The sequence below is a fragment of the Choloepus didactylus genome, chromosome 10 (assembly GCF_015220235.1).
Source record: "Choloepus didactylus isolate mChoDid1 chromosome 10, mChoDid1.pri, whole genome shotgun sequence".
NCBI classification, from domain to species: Eukaryota; Metazoa; Chordata; class Mammalia; order Pilosa; family Megalonychidae; genus Choloepus; species Choloepus didactylus.
The window spans coordinates 90,987,902-90,996,868 of NC_051316.1; the positions used below are offsets into that span (position 1 = coordinate 90,987,902).

At 43.0% G+C, this 8,967-nt stretch overlaps 1 pseudogene; it reads right to left on the bottom strand.

Annotated features, from left to right (window-relative positions):
• Nucleotides 1–236: 236 nt before the first annotated feature.
• On the bottom strand, nt 237–2,085 carry LOC119545501 (annotated as a pseudogene).
• Nucleotides 2,086–8,967: the final 6,882 nt, after the last annotated feature.

The window sequence follows — 8,967 nt, forward strand, 5'->3', positions numbered from 1 at the left end:
AGAACAATGTACAGTCAAAGTCCTTGGCCACACTTGTAGAACAACAGCTTGCTCCAATCGACTGCTGTCACCATCACCATTCCAGTTTTTAAATCCTGAGTCAAGAGCCAAAACACAAACAAACAACAAACAAACAAACAAAATTAAACAAACAAATAAAGCCATGCCAATCTCATCTCGGTGTCTGTGCAAGTTACGTGTTGTCAAGAAAGAATGTAATGCAACTAACAGTCCACCTAGAAGCATTTACAGTGCATGATGGAGGGGCTGGACTCGTTGTACTCCTGCTTGCTGATCCACATCTGCTGGAAGGTGGACAGCGAGGCCAGGAGGGAGCCACGGATCTACATGGAGTACTTGCGCTTGGTGGGGGCGTGGAGGGGGATGATCTTGACCTTCATCCTGCTGGGCGCCAGCACTGTGATCTCCTTCTGCATCTTGTCAGCGATGCCCAGGTACATGGTATTCCCATGTATGGACAGCACCGTGTTGGCGTAGAGGTCTGTTCCGGTTTGCTACTGCTGCCAGGATGCTAAACACCAGAGATGGATTGGCTTTTATAAAATGGGGTTTATTTGGTTACACAGTTACAGTCTTAAGGCCATTAAGTGTCCAAGGTAACACATCAGCAATCGGGTACCTTCACTGGAGGATGGCCAATGGCGTTGGGAAAACCTCTGTTAGCTGGGAAGGCACATGGCTGGCATCTGCTCTGGAGTTGTGGTTTCAAATGGCTTTTTCCCAGGATGTTCCTCTCTAGGCTTCAGCTCCTCAAAAATGTCACTCTTAGTTGCTCTTGGGGTGTTTGTCATCTCTTAACTTCTTGGGAGCAAAAGTCTGCTTTCAAAGGCCGTTTCCAAAATGTCTCTGTAAGCTGAAGCTCCTCTCTCAGCTCCTGTGCATTCTTCAAAGTGTCCCTTTTGGCTGTAGCAAGTTTGCTCCTTCTGTCTGAGCTTATATAGTGCTCCAGTGAACTAATCAAGGCTCATGCTGAATGGGTGGGGCCACACCTCCATGGAAATCATCCAATGAAAGATCTCTCCCACAGCTGAGTGAGCACATCTCCATGGAAACATCCGATCAAAAGTCTCCAACCCAATCAACACTAATGTGTTTCCTGCCCACACAGACTGCATCAAAGATAATGGCATTTTGGGGAACATAATACATTGAAACCAGCACAAAGTCCTTGTGTGATGTCCACGTCACACTTCACGATGGAGTTGAAGGTAGTTTGTTGGATGCCACAGGATTCCATGCCCAGGAAGGAAGGCTGGAAGAGAGCCTCGGGGCAGCAGAACCGCTCGTTGCTGATGGTGATGACCTGCTCATAGGGCAACTCGCAGCTCTTCTCCAGGGAGGAGGATGGGGCAGCCGTGGCCATTTCCTGCTTGAAATCCAGGACAACATAGCAGAGCTTCTCCTTGATGTCGCCTACGATCTCCCACTTGGCTGTGGTTGTGAAGCTGCAGCCGTGCTTGGTGAGGATGTTCATGAGGTAGTCAGTCAGGTCCTGGTTGGCCAGGTCCAGACGCAGGATGGTGAAGGGCAGGGTGTAGCCCTTGTAGATGGGCACAGTGTGGGTGACCCCATCTCTGGAGTCCATGAAGATGCCCATGGTGCGGCCAGAGGCGTATAGGGACAGCACAGCCTGGACGGCCATGTACATGGCGGGCGTGTTGAAGGTCTCGAACATGATCTGGGTCATTGTCTCATGGTTGGCCTTGGGGTTCAGGGGGCCTCAGTCAGCAGCACCAGGTGCTCCTCCAGGGCCATGTGCAGCTCGTTGTAGAAAGTGTGGTGCCAGGTCTTCTCCATGTCATCCCAGTTGGTGACAATGCCCCAGTTGGTGACAATGCCATGCTCGCTGGGGTACTTGAGGGTCAGGATGCCTGTCTTTCTCTGGGCCTCGTCACCCACGTAGGAGTCCTTCCGGCCCATGCCCACCATCATGCCCTGGTGCCAGGGGCAACCCGTGATGGACAGGAAGATGGCCTGGGGCGTATTGTTGCCCGTGAAGCTGGCCTTGCACATGCTGGAGCCATTATCGACCATGAGTACAGCATTGTCATCATCCATGGTGAGCTTTGAGGTGGCAGGTATAAACCAGTGGTGGCAGTGGCGGAGTAGTGCGAGGCCTGTGCTTGCCGGGTGGACACGGTCTCGGCAGTTGAAAGACTTTTTTATAAAGTCTATTTTCCCTGCATAGTTTATGTTGCCTCTACATCACTTTCCCCAGTTATTTTATTGTATGTATGTATGATATATGTAGGTAGGCTTTTATGGTCACTCTTTCATGTTTCAGACTTTCCTCAAGTGTCTGGGAATACTTTGTGGTCTGCCCATGCTTCTGGGTGGGGGATTAAAAGCTGAGCGTGGTTGAGGATTGTGGACTTGAGTTTCACTGTAGAATGGTCTAGCTGGGCTGTTTGTTGGACTACTCCAATGTCAGCACCTTCAAGTTCTTTTTTATTGGATCAGTTAGATTCTCCAGAGAAAATTCTTCCATTTCCTGCCTGGAAATCCAAGCACTTATTTTAGTTTACACCACACATTCATTCACCTGATTATTTGCTTAAAACCCGTGTCTGGCACAAGACCATAGGCTTCTGAGAGCAGCAGTACTATGTCCTTTGTGAGTCTCCAGCATCAAGCACATAGTAAATGCTCAATGAACAATTATTTCTATAAATGAATGAATGAACTTTGCTGGCAATATCCCATCATATTCTTCTAATCCTCATTCTTTATTATTACTTCATTATATTCCAGGCATACAAAGAAGTGTATAGACTAATACCATGATCATCCATGTACCCAATGCCCGGTTTAAGAAATAAGCAACGTAGTTACTGATGAAGATACGTGTGTAACCCTCCATAATCTCATTCTGTCCCTTCCCACCCCAGTTGTAACAGCCTCCCTGAATTTGGTGTTCTTTCTTCTCTTGGATGTTGAATTCCTATGCATATATATATTTCATGCTTTTGAACAGTATGCAAATTGTATCAAGCTCTATGTATCCTTCCATAATTGATTTTTTTTTGGCCCCACATTATATTTTGAAATATATCCAGATTCACAATGTAGTCATATTTCAGTCAATTTACCCTGTTATTCCATTATATGAATAAACCAGAACTTATTTATTCTTTCTCCTGGATAACCATATAGATTATTTCCATTTTTTCTGTCTGTTACAAATGATGTTCCAGCAAGCTTTATTGAACTTGTCTCGTGTACACGCGTGAGAGATTTTCTGGGATATAGACCCAGGAGTGAAATTCCTGGGGTAGCGGTAGGTAGGACATGGGCCACCTCAGCTTTGTTTGTTAAAACCAAATTGCTGTCCAAAATGGGCAGTGTTTTACATTCCCACCAGCTGCAGATGAGTTCTTGTTGCCCCTCATCTTTTGCCTGTTCTTGTTATCGTCAGAATTTCTAACATTTTTCAAAGTGAATGAGTTTTCTTCATTTTTTTAAAAAAATAAACTTTTAAAAATTGAATTTGAATTCATGTTCTCTTCTTGGAAGTGCACATACCAGCTGCCCAGGAAGATAAACCCCTTGAGGACTTACCTTTACCCCACATGGCATTTAGTATATACTGAGAACTCAGAAAATAATGATCGATGCATTGGTAAAGAGAGAAGGCCAGCTTTCCCCTCAGTCACTCATGGTCTTGATATCTGAGATACAGGCTGCTCTGTAATTATTCACAGGGAATTGCTGAGATAGAATCTTGCTAAATGCCGTGCCTCCTTCCAGCACCAGGAATCCTTACATGTGCCATGCTCCCTGAGTCAGGAATATTTGGGGCTTGGTTTGTATTTAATGTCAGCAAAGTTGTTACCACTTGACAAAGAAAGAGCTTTATTTATCAAAACAAAGGAATCAAGGCATAGCACAGCCAAAAACTATTCAAATTTTATAGGAGCTCAGCTAAGAGCCAGGGAAGACAGGATCTGCACAGGGGGTGGATTTCCAAGGAATTTGTGTCATGACACCTTCTCACCTCTTTCCTCTCCTGTTTATTGACTGCTTTCCATCTGCTGGGCTGTTCTGAACACTTTACATATGTTGCCTCGTTTAATGTTCATAACACTCCTAGGAGCTAGGTACTAACCTCCCCATTTTATAGATAAGTACATTAAGGCCAAAAAAGGTTGAGGAATTTGCCACAGTCTCCTAACTTTCTCTCATATGGAAGAATGCCTTTTATGGGATTGTGTTAGTTTTCTGTTGCTGCATAACAAATTACCACAAATTCAGTGGCTGAAAACAGCACAAATTTATTATTGTCTGTTCTGAAGGTCAGAAATCATGGCACAGCATAGCTGGACTCTCCTTAGTCTCACCAGGCTGAAACCAAGGTCTCATCTGAGACTCAGGGTCCGAGCTCACGTGGCTTTTGATAGAATCCATTTCTTGGCAGCTATAGAACTCGTGGAGGTTGGGTATTCACGACCAGCAAGAAAGTGGCTCTCTGACACTTTGCTTTCTTTTAAAGGCTCCCCTAACTAGGTCAGACGAACCCAGGATAATTGCCCTTTCGATTACTTCAAAGTCAACTGATTAGTAAACAGATCTTTTGGAAGAGAAGAAAATTGGAGAGAAAGAAAGCAAAATAAAGGGGGGGGGGGGAGGAGGGGAATCCAAAGGGGATAAATAAGGTTAATTAATCCATGTAGAAGATGGGATGTATAGAAATCTGGGAGTGGAATTAAAACTACTAAATAATACACTCATTCATTAATCCATTCATTCAATGTTTTAAGATCCATATATAGTTTTTCTGAATTCAAAAGCAATACCTGATTTTAGAGTCATGGTAATACTTCATGTGGCAAATGAAAGTTCTCTGTGTTCCTGCATCCAGAAATCCCTACCACTAAGTATTTTTTAGGCCATATTATGTGAATAATACAAAGATCGGATGTGGATCCAGGTAGAAAGGAATACAGTTTTGTAAAAACAATGCTACTTCCACTATTATCACCACCACCATCACTGCTACTACTTCTACTACTACATGGCTATAAATGATACATGCTGAAAGATACCAATAATATTCAGCATCAAAGAGGTAGAGGTCACCAAGACAGTTCAAGGATATGGGAGAAGAAGCAGATTTGGGGAAAAAGGATGAATTCAAATTGGGTCATGCTGGCACGGATTTCAAGAAGATATGTTCCCCTACCTTGTCCCACCAAAACACTGGACAGAGTTATCTTCCCTGCCAGATCAATACATAATGTTTGATTGACTTTGAATCTGCTTCCTTCCATCTGCAAAGAGAGTAAAAAAGGACTATTAGAGATTGTTGCACTAAACTTCTATCCATCCATCCATCCATCCATCCAAGTCTTTTCCTCTGGATGGATCATTGAGGTCAGGGTCCCTACAAGGTCCTTGAGTTCAATAATCTTTCCTCAAGAGGAGGGCATGATTTCAGGGAAAAGACAGCTAGGATGGGAGCTGGAAATGAAATCCATTGGAGAGTGGCAAAGGACACAAGATAATAATCAAACTATAAAGAAAGCCTACAATTGATGTCTGTGGCTGGAAACAGCTCAATCACAGATAGAAATAAGCTGGGATGGTGGCAGTGGCAGCAATGTTTATTGCACTGGGTCGACTGCAGCAGGGGCAGGGCACATTGCCAGTTATGGAAGAGATGGACATGCCAATGATTTTAGAATATTGTTCTATTTATAATCCAGAGGTTACGGATTTCCAGAGATCCTAAAATCTCATGCTATTTGGATCCCAAATTTAGTGAAGACATGGAACCATGTAGTTGCAATTGAATGTACAGGACTCGGACAGATATCTATATGCCAATGTTCATAGCAGCATTATTCACGATAACCAAAAGGTAGAAGCAGCCCAAGTGCCCATCAGCGGATGAATGGACAAATAAAATGTGGTATATACATGCAGTTAAATATAATTCAGCCTTAAAAAGGAATGATGAAGCTTGTTACTGCAAAAGAGAGGCTAAGCCTATTAATAATTGTGCCCGAGAGTCATCCCCAGAGAACCTCTTTTGTTGCTAAGATATGGCCTCTCTCTCTAAGACAACTCTGCAGGTAAACTCACTGCCCTCCCTGCTACTTGAGACATGACACCCAGGGGTGTAAATCTCCCTGGCAACATGGGATAAGCCTGGACCTGGCACCATAGGATTGAGAAAGACTTCTGGACCAAAAAGGGGAAGAGAAGTGAAACAAAATAAAGGTTCAGTGGCTGAGAGATTCCAACGGGTTTGAGCAGTCCTTCTGGAGGTAATTCTTATGCATTATATAGATATCCCTTTTTAGTTTTTAGTTTATTAGAATCACTAGAAGGAAATATTTGAAACTGTTGAACTGCAATCCAGTATTCTTGATTCTTGAAGATGATGGTATAACTATGTAGCTTATATGGTATGACTGTGTGATTGTGAAAACCTTATGCTCACACTCCCTTTACCCAGTGTATGGACAAATGAGTAGAAAAATGGGGACAAAAAAAGTAAATGAATAATGGGGGAGGGAGGGGTATGAGATGTTTTGGGTGTTCTTTTTTACTTTTATTTTTATTCTTATTTTTATTTTTTGGAGTAATGAAAATGTTCAAAAATTGATTGTGGTGATGAATGCACAACTATATGGTGATATTGTGAATAATTGTTGTACACTTTGGATGGTTGTATGGTTTGTGAATCTATTTCAATAAAATTACATTTAAAAAAAAAGGAATGAAGTTTTGATAAATGCTGGAACATGGATGAACTTTGAAGATGCTGTGTTGAGTAAAATAAGCCAGACACAAAGGGACAAATATGGTAGTATCTCATTTACATGAAATGACTAGAATATGCAAATTCATAGACAGTAGATTACAGGATACCTGGGGTGGGGTAATGTAAGTTACTGTTTAAGAGATTCAGGGTTTCTGTTTGGGGTGATGGAAAAGATTTGGTAATGGATGGCGGTGATGGTAGCACAACACTGTGAATGCAATTAACACCACTGAATTGTATACTTGAAAGTGGTTAAAATGGGAAATGTTATATTGTTCATATGCGACAACAGTTTTTAAAAACTGAATGTATAGAGACTTGGTCATAAAATATCCTCATGTCCTGCTCCATCAAAGACCTGTAGGCTGATCCCTATCTAGTTCCCAAGACAGGATTGTTCATGGCAACACTAAAGCTTTGCAAGATTTAGTACCTTGCCCAGAACCACACAGTCAGCAAATGACCAAGCTAGGATTTGAAAGCAAAGCCCGTTTTCGTAACCACAGCACTTGACTTCCTCCCTATACGGTATCTGGAGCCCCTACCATTGAAATGCCTGGCTGTGGATGTATACACATTTGTGTTCAAGTGTATGCATGTGCACGGACATGTGTGTCTGTGTGGCAGTGAACTGGGTTAAGGCTGGAAGTATCTAGAATGGGCAAGAGGCAGGCAGGCTCCCCTTTTGCAGTCAAAGAGTGTTCTGTGTCCATTCCAGGTTCCTCCTAGAAACATCAGTCTTCCGCTCTGCTAGCTCAGCTGTTGTGCTTGGCTAAGTCCTGGACCTGAAGGCCAGGGAGAGAGACAATGCCTGGCTCACTAGAACAAGGCTGTTACAAAGCAGGAAAAATGCAAAGCTTCCAAAGAAAATTCTATCCCCCACGTGGTAGGAGGAAGTCACCTGGCTTCATTGTCAAAAAATGCCTGTCCTGGTTACGGGCGTTTCATCTCTGGGATAGTCAGTGGTTGGGACTGCGGCAAGGTCAAAATCCCACAAAGGCCAGGTTTGCAGTTTATCTTCTACCGCCCAGTGCCTGGGACCATGTCTGGCTCCAGTGCGGAATCACAGGTTACCTATGTAAGGCTCCGGTGTGTAATCCACACATCACGGTGACATGTGCTTTTCTGTTCTGCTTTGTTTATGTTTTCTCAATTACCAAAGCTTCCCAGGGACTTGGGACCCAAGACAGTAGGCCATTGCTGAGGACAGGCCCTGGACCTCACAGCCCCTGAACTGTGGTTCCCTAATCTCTTGAAGAAGAGATAAACCCCCGCTCACTGGGGTTGATAGGTGGTCTGTTCCAGGCAAGTGGGAGAGAAGGATGTTTTCATATTTTAGAACCCAAGGCCTGCTGGCGATTCAGACAGAGAACTGATTGTAGTTTGTTTGCAAAGATAAAACAGATAAGCCAGAGGGAGAGCAAAGGTGAGAGATGGAAGCCAAGGGGATCTACTGGGACAAGTGGATTAACAAGTAGTTTGTTAGCTGCAGGCATTCAGTTCTGAAGTTTGTCTGCCAAGCGTTCAGGCCTGAGATCTCCTTCCATTTGTTCTGACATTGGTGAATCTAGAGATCTCTTGTTGTGTAAAAAAAAGCAAGTTGTAGAATAAATCCAGTCATATCTCTTTATGTAAAAACAAAAGAAATGTGCACACACACAAACCATACTGTACATTTCAGACAATTCTTATATATGTGTGGAAACGCATAGAAAAATGCCTGGACACAGATGTGGCAAAGACATAACAGAGATTACATCTGGAGGGTGGAGGAAGGGAGGGGAGAAGGGGGAGAATATGGGACAAGTAGTCAAAAGAGACTTTAGTCTTCCCCATAACATTGAAAAAAGGTTTTAAACAAGTGGAAAGTATTTGTGTACTACTTGTGTAATTAAAAACAAGTTTTAAAAAAGAACTTATTCTTTAGTCTGTAGTGAAGATACCAAAGCTGGGTGAAAAATATATTACAGGTTAGATAAAGGAAGGATACAAATGAACACTTGCTTTGTGCCCTCTAATTTGCCTCTCATCATAATAATGGTGGTGGTGATGTCAGCTTATATTTATTGAGCTAGGGGCAGCCTTGGGTTAAACTCTTTATCTCTATTATCTAATTGAGGCCTTCTGACCTTATAAGCCAGGGATTATTAATTATCCCCATTTTACAGATGAGGAAGCTG